Source organism: Triticum aestivum, chromosome 2B (genome assembly GCF_018294505.1).
Source record: "Triticum aestivum cultivar Chinese Spring chromosome 2B, IWGSC CS RefSeq v2.1, whole genome shotgun sequence".
In the NCBI taxonomy this organism is placed as follows: Eukaryota; Viridiplantae; Streptophyta; class Magnoliopsida; order Poales; family Poaceae; genus Triticum; species Triticum aestivum.
Window position 1 is genome coordinate 78958790 of NC_057798.1, and position 19076 is coordinate 78977865.

At 48.0% G+C, this 19076-nt stretch overlaps 1 long non-coding RNA gene across 1 annotated transcript; it reads right to left on the minus strand.

Annotated features, from left to right (window-relative positions):
- Window positions 1-1924: 1924 nt before the first annotated feature.
- Window positions 1925-7682, minus strand: LOC123040544 (uncharacterized). Its single transcript, XR_006418181.1, has 3 exons — window positions 7550-7682; window positions 6385-6386; window positions 1925-1935 (listed from the first exon to the last, which is right to left on the minus strand). It is a non-coding gene; the product is annotated as an uncharacterized lncRNA (long non-coding RNA).
- Between the last annotated feature and the right edge of the window lie 11394 nt (window positions 7683-19076).

The window sequence follows — 19076 nt, forward strand, 5'->3', positions numbered from 1 at the left end:
CGACCCGCTGGGGCCGACGAAGAAGATGAGATGACGCTCAGCGCCTACGTAAACTAGCCCCTGCTTTGGCCGAAGAGCCAGATTCGTTTGGGGGCGGGGGACACCACCCCACAGACAAGATCGCCAGTCGTGCCGGCGCCAAGCCATGGCAAGAATGCCGCAACGCTACCGGACCTGCCGAACATCCCTATGCCGAACATCCCTATGGCACAGGATACGGACATCCCTATGGCACAGGATCCGGACGACGACAACAACGACGACGGTACATTTACCAATGTCGATAAGTACCTTGCCGAACATGGGTACGCTGACGAGTTCTACGGGCCTCTTTCTCAAGAACCCAACCAAGACGACCGCAATCTAGCTGGTATGGCAGAGAAATCCAATTGCAACAGGCGTCGTCTGGCGTTCAGTTCTCAGGAGACGCCTCCAGCTCCCGCCTTCACCGAGCCTCAGATAGCTGAGGTGCGAAATATTATCAGCCCCAACACGTTCAAGAAGGCGGTCTGTGAGCATAACTCGGTCCCATTACAGGAGATCAAGAAGAAGGGACAGAAACGAAAGACTAACAAGGGCGCCGGTGCGAGCCAGCCGGCACCAAGTTCGATCCGTGCTCAGGACGGGCCACCTTCACCTAAGGATATCTCGAGGAGGATGCATGTGGCGGGTAGGGCGATGCTACCGCCAAATATGCTCAATGCTGCAACCGGTGCTATGCGGAGTCTGCACGACAGTGTTCTTTCTTTGGAGAAGCGGCGTCTCAGAGAGAATGATGTGGCATACCCGGTTTTCGTGGCCAAGGTGCCAGAGGGCAAGGGCTTTGTGGATGGCGACATCGGGGGTACGATCGTCCTGCGGTTTGATGACATCTTTGCTATGTTTAACCTTCATCCGCTGCACTACACCTTCGTTCGGCTGTTTTCGCTGAGTATGGAGATGCGGATCATTAGAGACAAGACCCCGGACATCATGATAGTCGACCCCTTCTGCATGCGTGCCAAGCACTTGAGCAGCGCTGGGGACCGCCAAGTTGCGAGTTCACACCTCGAAGGCGTCATTCTGGCAAACCCAGATAAGGATAACTTCCTTGTGGCTTACTTTCCCAAGTAAGTCATCCCTTAACCGCCCCGTAACATATGATTTCTTAGATTTCGATCGTTCTTTTTTTCCCTAACATTCCGTGTTCTGTGCAGTGACACACATTGCACACTCATCCTCTTAAGCCCGAAATATTTCATGGCCACGTATTTCGACCCGAACCGTAACTCCAAGATAGACTACACAAATGTCAAGAAAGTTCTTGATGATGTTCTCCCCGGCTACGACAAATCTGGAGGCACCTTCACCAAGGCAGTTCGTAAGTACGGCAAGCACATCTTCTCACACAATACGAAGTTCTGCTGCGTCAAGCAGCCGCCTGGCAGTCAGAAGGATGCCTACTACGTCCTCCATCACATGCGGGCAATCGTAAGGGACCATCATCACCTTCTGCTACCAGATAGTCTCAAAGATTGGGCCGCGAGGTTGTCGGCAACCCAGGACGCGGACCTCAGACAAGAATTCTTTCGCATCCAGTCAGAGTTTGCGGACATCATCCATCAAGATGTCCTTCATACCTCGGGGCAGTTCTTCCGCAGATATCAACCGTCCAACAGTGAGATAGATGGAACGCTACAAATGCAGGGTGACAGCGACCACGATTTCATGACCATCACGACAGACGACGGCTTCATCCACGCTCCTGTTCGATGAGTCGAGTCGAAAGTAGTGATGTGTAGTTCTGAAAGATTGATTGGCTCATGTTGTAATTAAACTTTAATGAATTCGTATGTCTCTTTGGTTTAGACAGTCGTTCAACTTAGATGTAATCGATGCTATTTATTAGTAGGACCATGAATCGTGCTATTAATGTCTTGCTTTTCTCTTCCGATCCTTTTGTTGCATACTTACATATTGCTTATGTATTGTCTGTTGTTTGGCTTGTGCATAGAGATGCCGTCGTATGTCGTGTACAAGGGTAAGGTTCCCGGAGTCTACGACGACTGGGAGGAGTGTCGGAGACAGGTTCACCGTTTCAGCGGTAACAGTTACAAAAGGTACACCACTAGGGCGGAGGCCGAATCTAGATACGCCCGCTATCTAGCGGGAGAGAGGAGGGAGCATTGGAGGAACCGGATGAAGACCAGTTTGATCGCGATGATGCTCATCGTGATGACCGCAGCTCTCTTCTATGTGTTGGTAGTTTAGATGATCGATATCGACTTGTAATGTGAAGACAAACTCGATACTCGCGGTCTTGAGACTTGTAATGTTTTATCTTTGTTCGATCTTTTGAATTCGGAGACTAATATGATGAATTGTATTCGGAGACTAATCTTCTATTGTATTCGATGAATCTGTTGTTGTTGTGTGCTGCTGTCTATATTTTGTCCAATAATATATTTTGTAACCTGTGCAAAAATCAGAAAAGTAAAAAAAACAAATATTCATACTAATGGCGCATCACCTCCAGGCGCGCCATTAGTATGCCAAAGGATACTAATGGCGCATCACCTCAGAGTGCGCCATTAGTATGACAAAGCACATGGTTACGTATGGCCCCCCGGGAGGCATACTAATGGCGCATGTTCTTACATACTAATGGCACACTACTGGGTGCGCCATTAGTATACCAGATACTAATGGCGCATCAGCGGTGCGCCATTAGTAAAAAATACTAGTGGCGTGGTACTAATGGCGCACTGGTAGTGCGCCATTAGTAGACAAAACCGGTGCGCCATTAGTAGGCCTTTTCCTAGTAGTGCATCCTTTGGCACGTAAGCCGGAAGCAAGGCCGTTTACCCCAACTTCGTGAAAGGTTAAGCATGACAAAAGTACCCATTCCGTCAGAAGATTTGTCTTCATTGCCATTATCCTTGTGAGCCAACCGTTCCTTTGCGATAAATTTTTTTTGTATCCCCTTCATATTGATGTCATTGGGCATCATATTTGCATCACACACCTAGAATTTGGTATCATATTAATTGGTAGATCTTATCATCCATTCTGTCATCGGCTCGAGGATTGGATTTGTAGCGCCCTCCAAGTATTACGACGATCGACGGCACGATTATGACTCTACAAGACTAATCTTTTCGGCAAAATTTGCCAAAATGGTGGTTATTTGGTGACTTTGCTAGAGTTGATCTAAGAAAGAAGAAGAATAAATAGCTTGTGCATTCCACCACTTCATCGATCTTCCAGATGTGTGTGTACTTACAAGCCCAGTGAGGATCACACTATGGCAAAGGAACTCACAGGGGGCATGATCCCAGTAAAGACATAACCAGAAAATATACTATTTTTTAAAAGAAATGGAAAGAGACTTCTCAAAGGAAGCAGTAAATAGCAAAAAAAACTACAAGTTTTGAGGGAAGCATTGGCAAAAACTACCACAACTGAAAGACCTTTCATTTAGTTGCTCGTTCGGTCGTTTTAAACCCGATTATGACAAGGCAAACCCACTAGTCAGAGACACGTATCCACATAGTAAGACGGTGATGTTCAGACGGCCGTTAAGGCCCGCATCAGTCGCCGGCTCGATTAGACCAGGTCGGTCTAGTAAAAATGACCAACCCAACCCTCTTTCTCTCCCAAGCTCACTCACTCTCTTGTTCTCTCCTGTAGCATACCCGTCTCTTCCTGCCTGCTTGCACTCTGCTGTTACCGCCGCTGGTCCTGCTCGTTGCCATTGTACCATGTCTTCGTGGAAGGATGGGGAGGAGAGCATGGACAACGACTTCGACATGGCTAGCAGCATGAACATGGAGATGTGGGTGGGTATCTTCCGCACCTAGGGTTAGGGTTACTGGATTCGGGGATTTCTTTTATTTGAGCTCAGACTCGCCCGATTCTTTGTCTGATGTGTCGTTCCATGGTGTTGTCCCGGATTCGGAGCCAAAGTTCATGTTGCACTGGTTGAGGCCGTACAAAGTTCAAATTATATTGTGTTTGCATATTCATGTTCCATGTGCCGAGGGGAATTGAAGTAACTACTTTTACATACGCTTTGACAAAATTTTAGAAGTTTGTTAAATTTAAAGTGTTGAAACTTAGTACGACTGTACGAGCGAATGACAAAATCACATGTTGAAGAAACTAAAACGTAAAATTTGATGTGCGCTTGTACGAAATCCAGCGACTTTCGGATCATGAGGCAATCGAACGACCGGGCACAGACGCACAGTTGGGCAGGTGCGTGCCCCTGCACCTGCGTGCCCTTGCAAATTTCCGACTTCTCAAACTACACACTAGCTACTGCTACAGACGACAGCACTGGGGATTCACCAGTCCAGCTCTTTGAATTTTTTTATTTTTTTTGAACAAGACCTCCCGGAATATTCTCTCCATTGAATTTTTCAATTGTATCTCGTAAACCATAGTCTACATGATTCGATCCACATCAAACAAAACCAGATCTCTGTGATTCAGAATAACTAGTCGGAATCAAGATGGAACGCCAACTTGCCATCGCCATGTACATGTACACAAGTAGGGTTGCAAGAAAAGCTGGAGGTGTGAGCAGTTCGAGACTGACCCATTTTTTGGCCCTACTCAAGATCAAGGTTCAAAATTATCGGATATTGGGTTTGTATCGGTTTCGTTTCACATATCGTCTGTTGGAAATTGAGTAATATATCGAACGACATGTTGATATATTGAAGAAAACATATCTAGATCTTTTTATAGTATTCATGTTCAAAACATGTATTTTTAGTAAATAAAATGTATGATTCAATGCGTTAGCATAACAAATTTTGATTCCCACTTTATTAACTTGTTAATTAAGAAACTGCTTAATAAATATGCACAAAATCCTTATTTTAAGATTTAAAATAATATGTTATATATGTGTTTCTACAAAATGTTATGCATGAGTTTGATAATATGATGAAGTTCTATATTCATAATGCCATTTTCACTGCTTGCTGATAATTAGTTATTATCGTCGATGTATTGGTCTATATTAGTGGACATAATGGGTCACATATTAGCCATATGAGTAATTTGGTATTTAGAAATGCTATGTGTTTATATCGGAACAGATTGGGCAGGCCTCACAGATCCACGCGCGCGGCAGGAAGGGTCGGCGCCCAGTCCCTGTCGGCGCCGGCGTCGGCTCTACGGCAACGGGCGACAGGAGGCGTCACACCGGGCCCGGAGCTGCCACCCGTATCGTCTGGCGAGCGCTTGAGCGCGATACAGAGCGCCAACTCGTCCTCGTCTCCGGAGCTGTCGTCGGAGTGGTTGCCGGTGCTGGACATGCTCGTTGGCGCTAGTGATTGGACGGATTGGGGAAAGGGGAGCGTCGGGGAGCGGAGCGGAGAGGAGTGAAGTGAGCTAGGGTTTGCTCCGGAGTGGTTTTTTGTGGGATCGGGTGTGCCAGTGGTGGGCCGGGCTGACGTGGGGGATGCATCCGGGTTGTAGATGCTCTTAATTACAAGCTGATTACGGACCACTTTTATAGCTTGGTCTTAAACTTCAGCTAGTTTAAGGTCACTCGAATTCGAGTCGTTTGCAGTGAGGTAAGTCCTCTCTCGGCATCGTTGAAAAACAAGCTAGTCTTCGCTCGCATGGAGAATTCAGAGGGTTGTCGTTGACAAGCGGCCGTAGCTCTCCCACACATGCACGTGCTGCCACTCCAATGAGCTGGTCATCTCCAGCGCGCTCAACCGCAGTCAGATGGAGGACGTGCTGGCCTGCTGTCTGGGCCACCCACACCGATGACATCCTGGGCTAGGTAGCGGGGTCAAGCGATCGAGGTCGCTTGCCGCCACGCCTCGCGCGCCCACCTCCACCTGTCCCCTGTCTTTCCAGCTCACATGGTCTGGTCACACTCTACGGCAGCTCCCTCCTGCACTGACGAGGTGGCGCGGGGGCCTCGACATGGCACCCTGGCCTGGCGTTGACTCCGCCGCGCCGTGCTCACCAAGAACCAGGACAGTTTTTCCTTCGTTCACAAGTTTGTTGGCAGTACGAACTGCAAGCGCTGGTGTCCAGTGCAAACAAAGCTTGCATGGGAAGCCGGCTTCTGCGAGAAGGTAGCCAGAATGATCTTCCGGGTTTGAGTGGCAGGCAGTCGTCGGCAGACTTGCTGAAGCCAGGAACTCCGGGACCCCACACCTTGCACAGTTGTTCTGTAGAAGAAGAAGAAATCACGGTGTGTCCGGTCTATCAGGCGATCGTTCATCCTGTCATCCAGGATCGAGATTCGACACAACTAATGTGCACTAGCTCTCCCGTCTCGCTCCACCAACCAAAGTCCAACCATTTCCGACATAAAAAACTACGCCGTGCAGGTTAGTGCAAGGGATTTTCAAAAATGATCCTTTTCTTAGTTACTCCTACTAGTTACCACTTGCAGTAGCCGTCAGTCATGCATGCAACGTCCAGCTCTTAAACAAAAGGGAAAGTACTACTCCCTTCGTTCGAAATTACTTGTCGCAGAAATGAATGTATTTAGACATATTTTAGTTCTAGATACATTCATTTTTGAGACAAATAATTCCGAACGGAGGGAGTACTACTCTGCTGCTGCTGCATGCTCGTACCTGCGCGACACAGGGCAAGTGGGTGCCGATCGGATCCAATTACGGATCATTAAAGCATAATGTCAGGGCCACTTAGCGATGATATAACCTTGTCACTAATCTCCTGTCCTGCAGCGGCGACGCCTTGTCCCTTCGTACTAATGGCAGAATTCTCCGATCCAGTCTGTTAAGCAACCAACCCACACAAGCCTAATCATCGTCGTCGCCGTCACCACGTGAAGGCATCCGTCACCTGCCTCTCAGCAAAAGCTGGTGCCATATGCCGAGCGGGCATCTAAGAAGAAAGGAAGCCATGCTCCATCCTGTTCCAGAGGGTGAGTTTGAGAGCTGTGTTTTTTTCCCTGCATACCCATCTCCTCCCCCGATGAATCAATCCGTGCCCAATTAACAATCGATCCAAGTGCAGAACATATTCTCCCCAATGGTGAACTGTTACGTTCATTAATTAGCAACAGATTCACTGATTTTATCATCCCAAACTCATACACCCTCGGTCCGAAAAGATGTATCTAGCATCAAGTTAATGCTAGATGCATCCATTTGAAAAACAAACTTGGGACAAGTATTTTTGGACGAAGGTAGTATGTAGTTGCACATGTAACACAGTAGTAGTAGAATGCTGAATTAGCGATAAGAAAGGTGCAGTCTCCCTCAAAAGTCTGCAGCCGGAAAAGGCACAAGCGGACATAAACATGGCGGGCGCAGCTGACAACGACTTCACTAGACAACAAGATTAAGATGGGCCGACAATGACTTTACTCGCCTGCTCGGCCGCGCGCGCCGGTCATCCTCCGTCACCCAGCATGGCCGCCTGCTATGCCATGCCATGCCGCCACACTTCTTCTTCAGGCTTTCGGCACTACTACTGTCAAACCATACATTTACTCTTGGATGAAACAAATTGGGCTCCCACATGACAAATCCACACTCCACAGCTTCGAAACTACTTCACGGACGACTGGTGAATGGACGATGCATGCACGATGTGCAATCGAACGGTGTCCTGCAGAGAGCTAGATGACACCAACGGCTTGATTATTAGTATCGTCTGTAAATCGTGCATAGGACGTCGTGTGTATAGCAACGTTGCCACAGCTTTACGAGCTCACTACCACTTCCATGTCTGAGACCTGAATGTGCGCATGCGTCATGAGGAAATAAAGGCAGGAGGCGAAACTGTAAGCTGTGCCGAGATTTGCATTGCCATAACAGGAATGAATCGTTTCTTACCTCAGAAAGTCACAATGGACACATCGAGAATATTGTATTTTTCACCATCACAAAACAAGGATGAACATGCACAGATGCACTAATGCATAAGTACATTCATATCAGCATTTAACATTGGCGCGGCCATAGCATGGACCATACACGCATGCGGGCGTCGTGCCTAGCTATGTTGGGAATTCTCTGCAACTCTGATGCAACCACCTCAGAATCTTTCAGGCACCAGCATCATTATTAGGTCGTTGTAGATCTTAAAAACCACGCTGTTTGGGTACTTCCAATGGCTACAACCAAGCAAGATCCAACCACCACTAATCCACCATGAACCACGATCGATCTTAGGCAAGCATACGTCACAGGGATGAATGCCTCTGTGTGCATTTTTTTTCTAACAGGGATCCAACTTGATAGACAGAGAATATTCAATGTTCAAATTTCATGCATGATTGACGGTTTGGATATTAGGAGAACAAGAGCATCAGGAAGATGCTACTACGTATTTTACGACTGCCATAACTGGGATGCATCGGATCCCTGTTGGCCAGTCACACTCACAGGCACATCCTTGAATGACTCAACCGTTTTTTACAGCCTAACACGGAGACCAAGTGCATGGTTTGGCATATCTCACTTATTGAGTAAATTAAGATCACTTGCTAACTAACAGTGCAATAGTATTTTCAAGTATTTAGTAGTTAGACCAATAGGAAGAGATCGTGTATAATACTGCACCACAGTACAGTACAGGCGGTCAATAACATAAGATTATTTGATTTAATAAACTGTCAGCGGCAGCCCTAGTATACCCTATCCCACATCTGTTTCCTATCATCCAGTGGTGTATTCTTCAGAGCCAGATAGTAGTTACTCCCTCCGTCCCAAAATACTTGTCGGAGAAATGAATAAAAATAGATGTATCTACAACTAAAATACATCTAGATACATCCATTTGTCCGACAAGTATTTCCTGACGGAGGGAGTACTAACTAACTAGAACAGTATTTAAGCCAGTGGGCAGATACATAGTGGTCACCCCCATCCCCCAGTGCCACAACCATCCATATACTTTACTAATGGGCTTCACTTTGAATTCTCCTGTAACTATTTTAAGATAACCCATTAAGTTGCATTCTCTGGAACTGAGGCTTCAGGTTTACCGACATGAAAACAGGTGCCCTCGAATGATATCTCTGCAAATAATGGGTCCCTCTTCACTCTCAACTAACAATGGCCACTACACATATAGAGCGCCACACAGATCCTGCAATGGACCACACTTCACATTGGTCCTTTTGCATCGGTTGAAATGGTAGGTGAAGTTTCTTCGCCACCCGCCAAAAAAATGTTTCTTCGCAAACGGTAGTGGCACGGACCGAATAGCTGAAGTTTGAGTGACCAGACTCGATCAAACAAGCTCATGTTCTTATCTTTCTTACCGTTTCGTAATTACCGGAACGAAAAGCAATTTCAAGCCCAGTTAAAAAAACGGAAAAGGAAAATACTTTTAACATGAATCTGTTCCCATGCAATAATCAAGAATTCTTGATGGTATCTAGCTACAACAGCATGTTCTTCCTGAATACCTTAATTTAAGGACAAAGTTTTTTTAGTAACTCAAATAATTTCTTGGTAGTGACTCTTTTTTCTCGAATACGCACGAGTGTGCGTATCATATATTATAGAAGAAATGGGAAAGAACCCTCCGCGGTTTAGTTACATGAGAGATTACAAGGCGCTACACCACCGTCCACCTACTATGACCTAACCGGATTATTCTCGATGAGCCCACTCCAGTGTCCCTACGAAGAACGTATCCAGCTCTCCTCGTAGCAGTCCCGCCTGCCTCCAAACCTTGCTCTCGCTCGCAACCCGGTGTAGAACCTGCCGGAGGCTGGCCAGTGCCCTGTCTAAGACTATGGCATTCCGGTGCTTCCATACCCCCCCCCCCATGACAAGGAGGCACAAGGTCCGTATCATCCTCGCCTGACGCCCGTGTGAACCTTGTCGGGCACACCAATCCGGCAGAGGCTCTCCTACTTGCGGTGCGCCATGCGGAACGCCTATGGCCGTGAACACCTTGGCCCACACTTCCCTCGCCAGAATGCACTCAGGGAGCAGGTGGCCAATTGTCTCGTAGTGCTGATCACAGAAAGGGCACGAGTCCTGGTGCGGTAGCCCTCTCTGTGCCAATCTGTCCAATGTCCAGCAGCGGTCCATGATCGCAAGTTGTGCTAAGAATCGATACCGGAGCGGGGTACACGAGCGCCATGTGAATGCCGTGGTGGGCGACACTTCTCGAGTAGCAAACTTAGCCGCATAGGCCGACTTGGCCGAAGGCGCCGTCCTTCTCCTAGGACCAAGCGATACGGTCAGCGTGCTTATCGTCCAGCTGAACCACCGTGATCGTGGGCCAGATGTCTAAGTACCCCGCCACTTCCTCCGTGTTCAGTGCTAGCCCGACATCACTAGCCCATCTCCCCTCAGTGATCGCCTCATACACCGTCCTCGATCTCCGCGTGCGGGCCGGGACACGCTCGTATGCCCGCGGCGCGAGCTCCTACAACTGACATCCATTAAGCCATCTATCCTCCCATAATAGTGTGCCTCGCCCATCACCCACGACCGCTCGGGTCGCCTCCTGGAATATTTGCCTCGATTCCTTCAGTACAGAGAACAAGAACTCTGACCAAGGCCTATTCTGATCAGTCCGTTGCAACCAAAGCCACTTGGTCTGGAGGGCCACATTCATCCACCTCATGTCCAAGATAACTAGGCCACCGGCCGACTTGGGTGTGCACACCCTCTCCCAGGCCACAGCACAAGCACCTCCTCCCGCGTCTGCCTTGCCAGCCCATAGGAAGTCACGTTAGATCTTAATCATGGTGGCAATGGTCCTCGGAGGGAGGTCAAGAGCTAGCGTCGAGTGGATCAGAATTGCGGAGAGGACAGATTGTACCAGCAAAGCCTGACTACTCTTCGGGAGGGTCTCCGCCTTCCAGTGGGGTAAACGCGTTGCGAACTGGTCAACGAGCCCTTGGAACTGCGCAGCCGTGTGTTTACGGATCAACAGTGGAAGACCCAGATACTTACATGGGAAGGTAGTGCCAGAGTAGCTGAGGGTGGCACACACTAGGGCCATCTCATCCTGGGAGCAACGGATCTGTACTGTGGCGCTCTTTGACATGTTGACTTGGAGCTTGGATGCCTGCCCAAAGATGCGGTAGGATGGAATCGCATGTGACCAACTCCGTCCTCGTCGGCTTGAGGAAGATAATGAAATCATCTGCAAACATCGAAACCCGCTGCTTGAGGCCCGAGTGTCCTAGGGGTGTGAGGATGCCGACAACCGTTGCCTTGAGGAATAGTCTGTGGAGCGGCTCCATGCACAAGATGAATAACATTTGGGAGATTGGATCCCCCTGTCTAAGGCCGCAACAATTGAAGATTGTCTCCCCAGGCACTCCATTAACCGCGATCCTGGTTGTTTATGTTAATAGGATGCCACAAATCCAAGCTCTCCACCTTGCCCCAAAGCCCATTTGTTCCAAGACTTCCGGAAGGAACAACCACTGGATGGTGTCAAACGCCTTGGAGATGTCAAGTTTCACTAGGACCGTGGGGCCTCGCAATGCAGGAAGGCGGCGAGCCATGCACTGCACGAGCATGAAGTTATCTTGAAGGGATCACCCTCTTACAAATGCACTCTGGTGGTTCCCCACAAGCTGTGGCAGCTCCGCCGCTAACCGTGTCGCTAGGACCTTCTCGGAGATCTTGATTGCACCATGGATGAGGCTCACAAGGGGGAAGTCCTTGAGTTCGATCGCCCCAACCACTTTAGGCAGGAGCAAACCAAGGGCTTTGTTGACTGCAGGCAAGTTGTGCATGTCGCCTCGAAAGAAGTGTACCATTGCCCGCATAAGGTCGTCCTTTATTATGTGCCAACACAAAGCATACAATCGGCCCGTGAACCCGTCCGTCCCGGGCACTTTATCCAGTGGACCCCCTTCATAGTTTTCTTGACCTCCTTGTAAGAGAAGGGGGCCTCAAGATGCGCAAGGTCGCACATGGGCAAGCCTAGATGAAAGTGCTAGTTGTCGACTAGAAGGGGAGTGAATAGGAAATTTTTAGGAAAGTCTTCAAAACACGGTGGCTTTGAAGACAAACAGGTAAACTGAGCCTATATAGTAAGCAGCGGAATGAAAACTACACTAGGCAAGCACTTGCAAACATACAATACAATGAAAGCACGAAGACTAACTGCAACTAGGTAGATAGGATCAGAAAGTAAGATAGTACGAAGCTAAATAGATAATAGTCTTCACGAAGTGAAGTCAAATAGATCCTATAGGCAAGCAATGACTTCATGAAGACAACTGTAAAGAGAGGAGAGTAGAGGATAGAACCATTAGCTTGACGAAGACAAGGATTTGGTAGACCATTTCTAGTTGCTATGACAACTGTATGTTTGGTTAGGGAGGCTGAGATTTAACTCAGAAGACAGTGTCTTCACCTTATTCCCCTTGATTTAAGGACACCCAGTCCTTGTCCAATCAGTCCGGCAAGTCTTCGAGGTAGACTTCCAAACCTTCACAAACTTCGTTCACCAGCAATCCACAATGACTCTTCGATGCTCAGAACGCGACACCTAACCGGCTGGAGGATTCACAGTCCTGAAGTGTAACAAGTCTTCAGATCACTCGGACAGAAAGACTTCAGTGATGCCTAACACTCTTTGGATCTCAGTGTTTTGGGCTTTGTCCTCGCAAGGATTTCTCCCTTAAATGCTTCGGAGGTGGGTTGCTCTCAAACGACAAAAGCCGTGTACTAACTCTAAGCAGCCACCAATTTATGGTGTAGGGGGTGGGCTATTTATAGCCAGGAGGCGACCCAACCTGATATGTCCAAAATGACCCTGGGTCACTAAGGAACTGACACGCGTCCAACGGTAAGATTTCAAACACACGCGGCAGCTTGGCTTGGGCTACAAGCAAAGCTCACTCATCCACTCTGGATAAGATTTGCTCTCATTGTCTTCGCTCGAAAACATAGGATTTGGTTGACCATCACTTCAGTCACTCTGACTTTGTTCACTTGGACCACTCAACAGTACAGTGGTTCCTATGACTCAATAAAGAAGAAAGGAAACTATGAAAAAACTATATCTTCGCATTCCATAGTCTTCAAGTGAATATCTTCATGTGTCATAATCTTCGTCGTGAATGTCTTCACGAACCACCATTGTCTTCAATGTCTTCATACATTTTTAGGGGTCATCTCTGGTAGGTAAACCGAATCAATGAGGGACACTACCTGTGTTATCCTGCAATTCTCACAAACACATTATTCCCTCAACCACGTTTGTCGTCAATAATCCAAAACCAACTAGGGGTGGCACTAGATGCACTTACAATCTCCCCCTTTTTGGTGATTGATAAGAAACTGGTTGAAGTTTTCAACGGGGATAAAAGTATGTGAAAGTTCAGTATTGTGAGTGTTGTCTTCACACATATGACGAGGCTTCCCCTGAAGATGTGCATATAAATAGTTTGCTTTTGAATGCAAATGCACATGGAGGGTTTTGCTTTGTGGAGGCCATCTTCATAGTGTGAAGACAATTCATCATGCATATAAAAAGATAATGAAGATAATGATATGCATAATGGAAAATGGACGTCTGCAGAATGACTTCATGGAATTTATCATGGCATCACAAAGTGGCTGCAAAAGTAGCAGATGACCATCAAGTTTAGGTGTTACAACTCAAAAGCCAAAAGTTTCAGAACGAGAGTTGTAAGAACTTAGCAAAAATAAGCAACCACCCATATGGACCCGCTTGAAGACTATCAACTCATATGCCTCTCCCTGTTTTGTCAGTAATGACCAAAAAGGTTTGAAGACATAGTATCTACTCGTTCCCAGGTGGAGACGAAGTTGGAGCAGCAGGGTCGACGGTGAAGTTTGGTGGTGCAGACGGTCCTGGTGAAGCATCGTGATGCAGTGCAGTTATGTGATGCACGGATAATTAAGCTACAGTAAACCCCTGTTAATGGTGCCACGTCATCACATTATTTTTGCTAATCCCCACTTGATCAAAATCACTATTCATATTCAAATTCAAATTTAAAGTCAAAAATCCAAGTTTGTCAAACATGAAAACTAAAATGTTCAAAGTGTGGCAAATAATCCTTGGATATTTTTCATGTGGAACCAACCTCTTTTGAGTTCCCAAAATGCCCCTGGGATTTTATTTTGTGGTCCAACAATAATTACATTGGCCTTTCCAATTTCTAAAAATGGTTAGCCAACTCCTTGAGACCCCAAACTTTTTTATGCAGCTTAACTTTGTTCCTATCTATTTTGTGCAAGGTGCCACTGTTAACGAAAATATTTTAGTAGTTCTTTTAAATAGGAAACAGAGGCAGAATAACAGAAAAGGGAGAAAAGAACAATACTTCCCCCTTGCTGGGCCTCGGCCTAGCTGAACCACGCGGCCCAGCCGGCCCACCTCCACTACCGCTAGCCTACAAGGCCATCTCCCCAAACCCTAACCTCCACCCACTTCCCCTGATCCCCCACTCCTCCTGGCGCCCCCTTCTCCCCTGATCTGGATGGGCCGCTGCCCGAGGACCTCACCGACCGATGCTGCCCCAGCGTCTACGCCTCGCCTCCTTCCCGGAGCCTCCCATGCTGCGACACCCTCCCGCCTCTGCACCGGCCTCGGTGAAGGTCGCCCCGACGCCAGCGCCCTCGACACAGCCGCCCGTCGCTGGCTACCTCGTGCCCCCCTCAACGGCCCACCACGATCCTCGCCGCCCCTGCTCTCCAACATTGGTGAGACCTCCCTGGGCTTCCTCTTTCCCCCTCTCTGCTCGCTCGCCACCGCGTCCGCTCGCGCTCGCTTTGGCCGCGCCCGACGCACGTGCACGCGCTACAGTCGTGTTTCCCCTCCTACGCCCCTCCCATCCAGAACGCCATCCGCGCCGGCGACGCGCCGTACTGCTACTCGGCGCGCTCCCGGCCTGGCTCGCTCGCGCACGGACGCCCACCCATGCTGGCCTAGTCACCCACGCCCACGGCCGCCCATGCGTGAACTGTGCGTATTGACGCCCCTGGTCGCGTGCTCTGCCGCGCCCGCACCGCTGCCATCGCCGCCCGTTGTCGCACTCGACGCCTGCGGCCTGCTACCCGCCGCTCTTAACCGCTGCTTGCCCCCCGCTCCCCCGCCGTCGTCCCATTTTGCCGCAATAGTTGAGCGCCGTGGCTGCCGACCCACCCCTATCGTGCGGGCGCTGGCCCTTGGCCACCAGCACCCAGCGCCCGTTAGCCCGCGCCTGATAGGCCGCATGGGTCCATGACGAGTGGGCCCCGCCCCTGTTATATTTAGAAAGTATTAAAATTAATAATTAATTAGTTATTTAATTAATTAACTTTGATTTTAGCCTAATGAACATTTTTAGTCTAATTAAACCTGCTTATTTAAGAAGTGTCAATGACAGCGGGATCCACGTGTAAGTTTGACCCAGTCAACAACCTTGTTGACTGCTGACATCATCCTGATGTCATAACCCTGTTTCCTTTTAAATTAAATCTATTAATTTCAGAATATTAATAGAACTTTGAAAAATTAATAGAAAAATAAACCGTAGCTCGGATCGCAAAACTTTGTACATGGAAGTTTCTCAGAACGACGAGACAAATCCGGATAACATGGTCCGTTCAGCCGCCACACGTACCTATTATAGAAAGTGTCGAACCTTTCCCCTCTGGTTCATCTATCTGACTGACGTCCGGAACAGGGAAAACTTTCCCGGATGTTTTCCCCCTGCACCAGTATCGCCTAACATTGTGTTAGAACACCTCGAGCACCGCTTATTGTCTTGTTATGCATATGTTTGCATGTATTTACTGTTTCTCCCCCCTCTTTTCTTCGGTAGACCCCGAGATCGGTATTGATGCCCCTATGATCAACTACGTCACCGATGACCCTTCTTCCCTTTTCAGCGGAGCTTCCAGGCAAGCCCCCCTTTGATCATCCCAATATCGCCCATACCATTCTCTCATGCTTGCATTAGATTTTGCTACTGTAATTGATTTGTCCTATTCTGATACATAGCCTGCTTTTGTACCTGCTTTTGTACCTTACCTGCTTATCCTAAACTGCTTAGTATAGGTTGGTTAGTGATCCATCAGTGACCCCCCACCTTGTCCTTGTTGCCCCTGCTTCATCATCGATGACTCGATCAATGTGATCGACGACCAGACCCGACACCTCACGTCACATCATGCCCCTTTTGTTGCTCATCTCTACGGAGCTACTATCAAGTGCCGAGGGTGATACCTCGTAACGCACTCCTGACGATAATTCTATAGTGTAGCTATTCGGCCGTGGTCATCGTGGGTGATTCCTCCGTGACCACTCCCGATACGACTCCATCATGCAACCCCTCAAGTGTGAACCTCGAGGGTGATTCCTCTTACGTTCACCTTGATGGTTACCTCGAGCGGGGATCCTCCGAGGGTGATTCCTCGGGTATTCCTCCTTGATGTTTTGGACACACCGTTACCTTGACTATACTTGAGACCATTGTTGAAGTCGGGTCGGCCCTGAGGGGTACCCGCGAGTTGATGTGAAAGTTGGGCGGGCCCAGAGAGCACCCACGAGTTTTCCATGTGGCATGACCGGGCAGTCTGGGCCCTTGCCGTAAGTCCACGCGACGAGGCGATGGGGTCACATTATCTTGAGTCTCTGCTCGTCTTTGCGAGCCCCCAATGCACAAACGATTTAGGTATTTGTTCTGAGTTGGCCTTTGGCCTTTACGCACTAACCATCACGCGAGAATAGTTATGGGCCTCGATGTCGCAGTATCAGTCGAAGCTTTGTCAGACGTCCAGTTCAACATTGCAGCATGACCTGGTCGGCGCCCTAGTGGAGGTGGCCTGGATCGCCCTGCGCGCAACGATCCGGAGTGCTACGAGCGATGGGCCCAGACCCTGGAGTGCTTAGGTTGTAGACCCACGGGGACCTCTCTTCTGAGGCTAGGTGGGGCTGTGATACGTCTCCAACGTATCTATAATTTATGAAGTATTCATGCTATTATATAATCTGTTTTGGATGTTTAATGGGCTTTATTATACACTTTTATATTATTTTTGGGACTAACCTATTAACCGGAGGCCCAACTCATATTGCTGTTTTTTTTCCTATTTCAGTGTTTCATAGAAAAGGAATATCAAATGGAGTCCAAATGGAATGAAACCTTCGGGAGAGTTATTTTTGGAATGGAAGCAATCCAGAAGACTTGGAGTAGACGTCTGGGAAGCTTCAAGGTGGCCACGAGGGTGAGGGGCGCGCCCTACCCCCCCTGGGCACGCCCCCACCCTCGTGGCTCCCCTGACCGACTTCTTTCGCCTATATATGTCCATATACCCAGAAAACATCTAGGACCACAATAGATCGGGAGTTCCGCCGCCGCAAGCCTCTTTGGCAACCAAAAACCAATCGGGATCCTGTTCTGGCACCCTGTCGAAGGGGGGGATCCCTCACAGGTGGCCATCTTCATCATCCCGACGCTCTCCATGACGAGGAGGGAGTAGTTCACTCTCAGGACTGAGGGTATGTACCAGTAGCTATGTGTTTGATCTCTCTCTCTCTCTCGTGTTCTTGATTCGGCACGATCTTGATGTATCGCGAGCTTTGCTAATATTGTTGGATCTTATGATGTTTCTCCGCCTCTACTCTCTAATAATGGATTGAGTTTTCCCTTTGAAGTTATCTTATCAGATTGAGTCTTTAAGGATTTGAGAACACTTGATGTATGTCTTGCATGTGCTTATCTGTGGTGACAATGGGATATTCATGTGATCTACTTGATGTATGTTTTGGTGATTAACTTGCGGGTTCAATGACCTTGTGAACTTATGCATAGGGGTTGGCACATGTTTTCGTCTTGACTCTCCGGTAGAAACTTTGGGGCACTCTTTGAAGTACTTTGTGTTGGTTGAATAGATGAATCTGAGATTGTGTGATGCATATCGTATAATCATGACCACAGATACTTGAGGTGACATTGGAGTATCTAGGTGACATTAGGGTTTTGGTTGATTTGTGTCTTAAGGTGTTATTCTAGTACGAACTCTGTGATAGATCGAACGGAAAGAATATATTCGTGTTATTTTACTACGGACTCTTGAATAGATTGATCAGAAAGGATAACTTTGTGGTGGTTTCGTACCCTACAATAATCTCTATGTTTGTTCTCCGCTATTAGTGACTTTGGAGTGACTCTTTGTTGCATGTTGAGGAATAGTTATATGATTCAGTTATGTTATTATTGTTGAGAGAACTTGCACTAGTGAAAGTATGAACCTTAGACCTTGTTTCCTAGCATTGCAATACCGTTTGTGCTCACTTTTATCATTAGTTACCTTGCTTTTTTTATATTTTCAGATTACAAATACCTATATCTACCATCCATATTGCACTTGTATCACCATATCTTCGCCGAACTAGTGCACCTATACAATTTACCATTGTATTGGGTGTGTTGAGGACACAAGAGAATCTTTGTTATTTGGTTGCAGGGTTGTTTGAGAGAGACCATCTTCATCCTACGCCTCCCACAGATTGATAAACCTTAGGTCATACACTTGAGGGAAATTTGCTACTGTCCTACAAACCTCTGCACTTGGAGATCCAACTGTCGTGGTTCTAAGACTGACAGTAGAAAGGGTGGTAGGTATGGAGAGGCAAGATCTCGGCTATGGTGAAGGTGTTCACACAAAGTTTTACGAATTCAAGCCCTTCTCTAAGGAAGTAATAGCCCTACGTCTCGGTGCCCGGAGGCGGTCGATTGGATTATGTGTGTGGTATTACAGGTGGTGCGAACCCTTGTCCTAGAGGAGGGGGTGGCTTATATAGAGTGCGCCAGGACCCCAGCCATCCTCCATTACAAGGGGCTTAATGTACATAAAGTAGGGCGATATAGGTAACGCCAGCCTTCATGCTATTGATGACCTTTAAAGACTACCGAGGAACGCCTGCCCGTTACAATGTTGAGTGACTCTGAGTCTTTGGTTGGTCGAGTGATTCCTTGAGTGGTCGAGCGACAATAGGTAGGAGGACTCCCGAGTGACATGATCGTCGCGTGGATTGCACTCGACGTCTTTGACTGGGGGTCTCTTGTTCTCTCTTGGACTTCTTATCCTCTAGGGTAGGGACCTTGGGTAGGACGTATAGGTCAGGCCTATGACCCTACC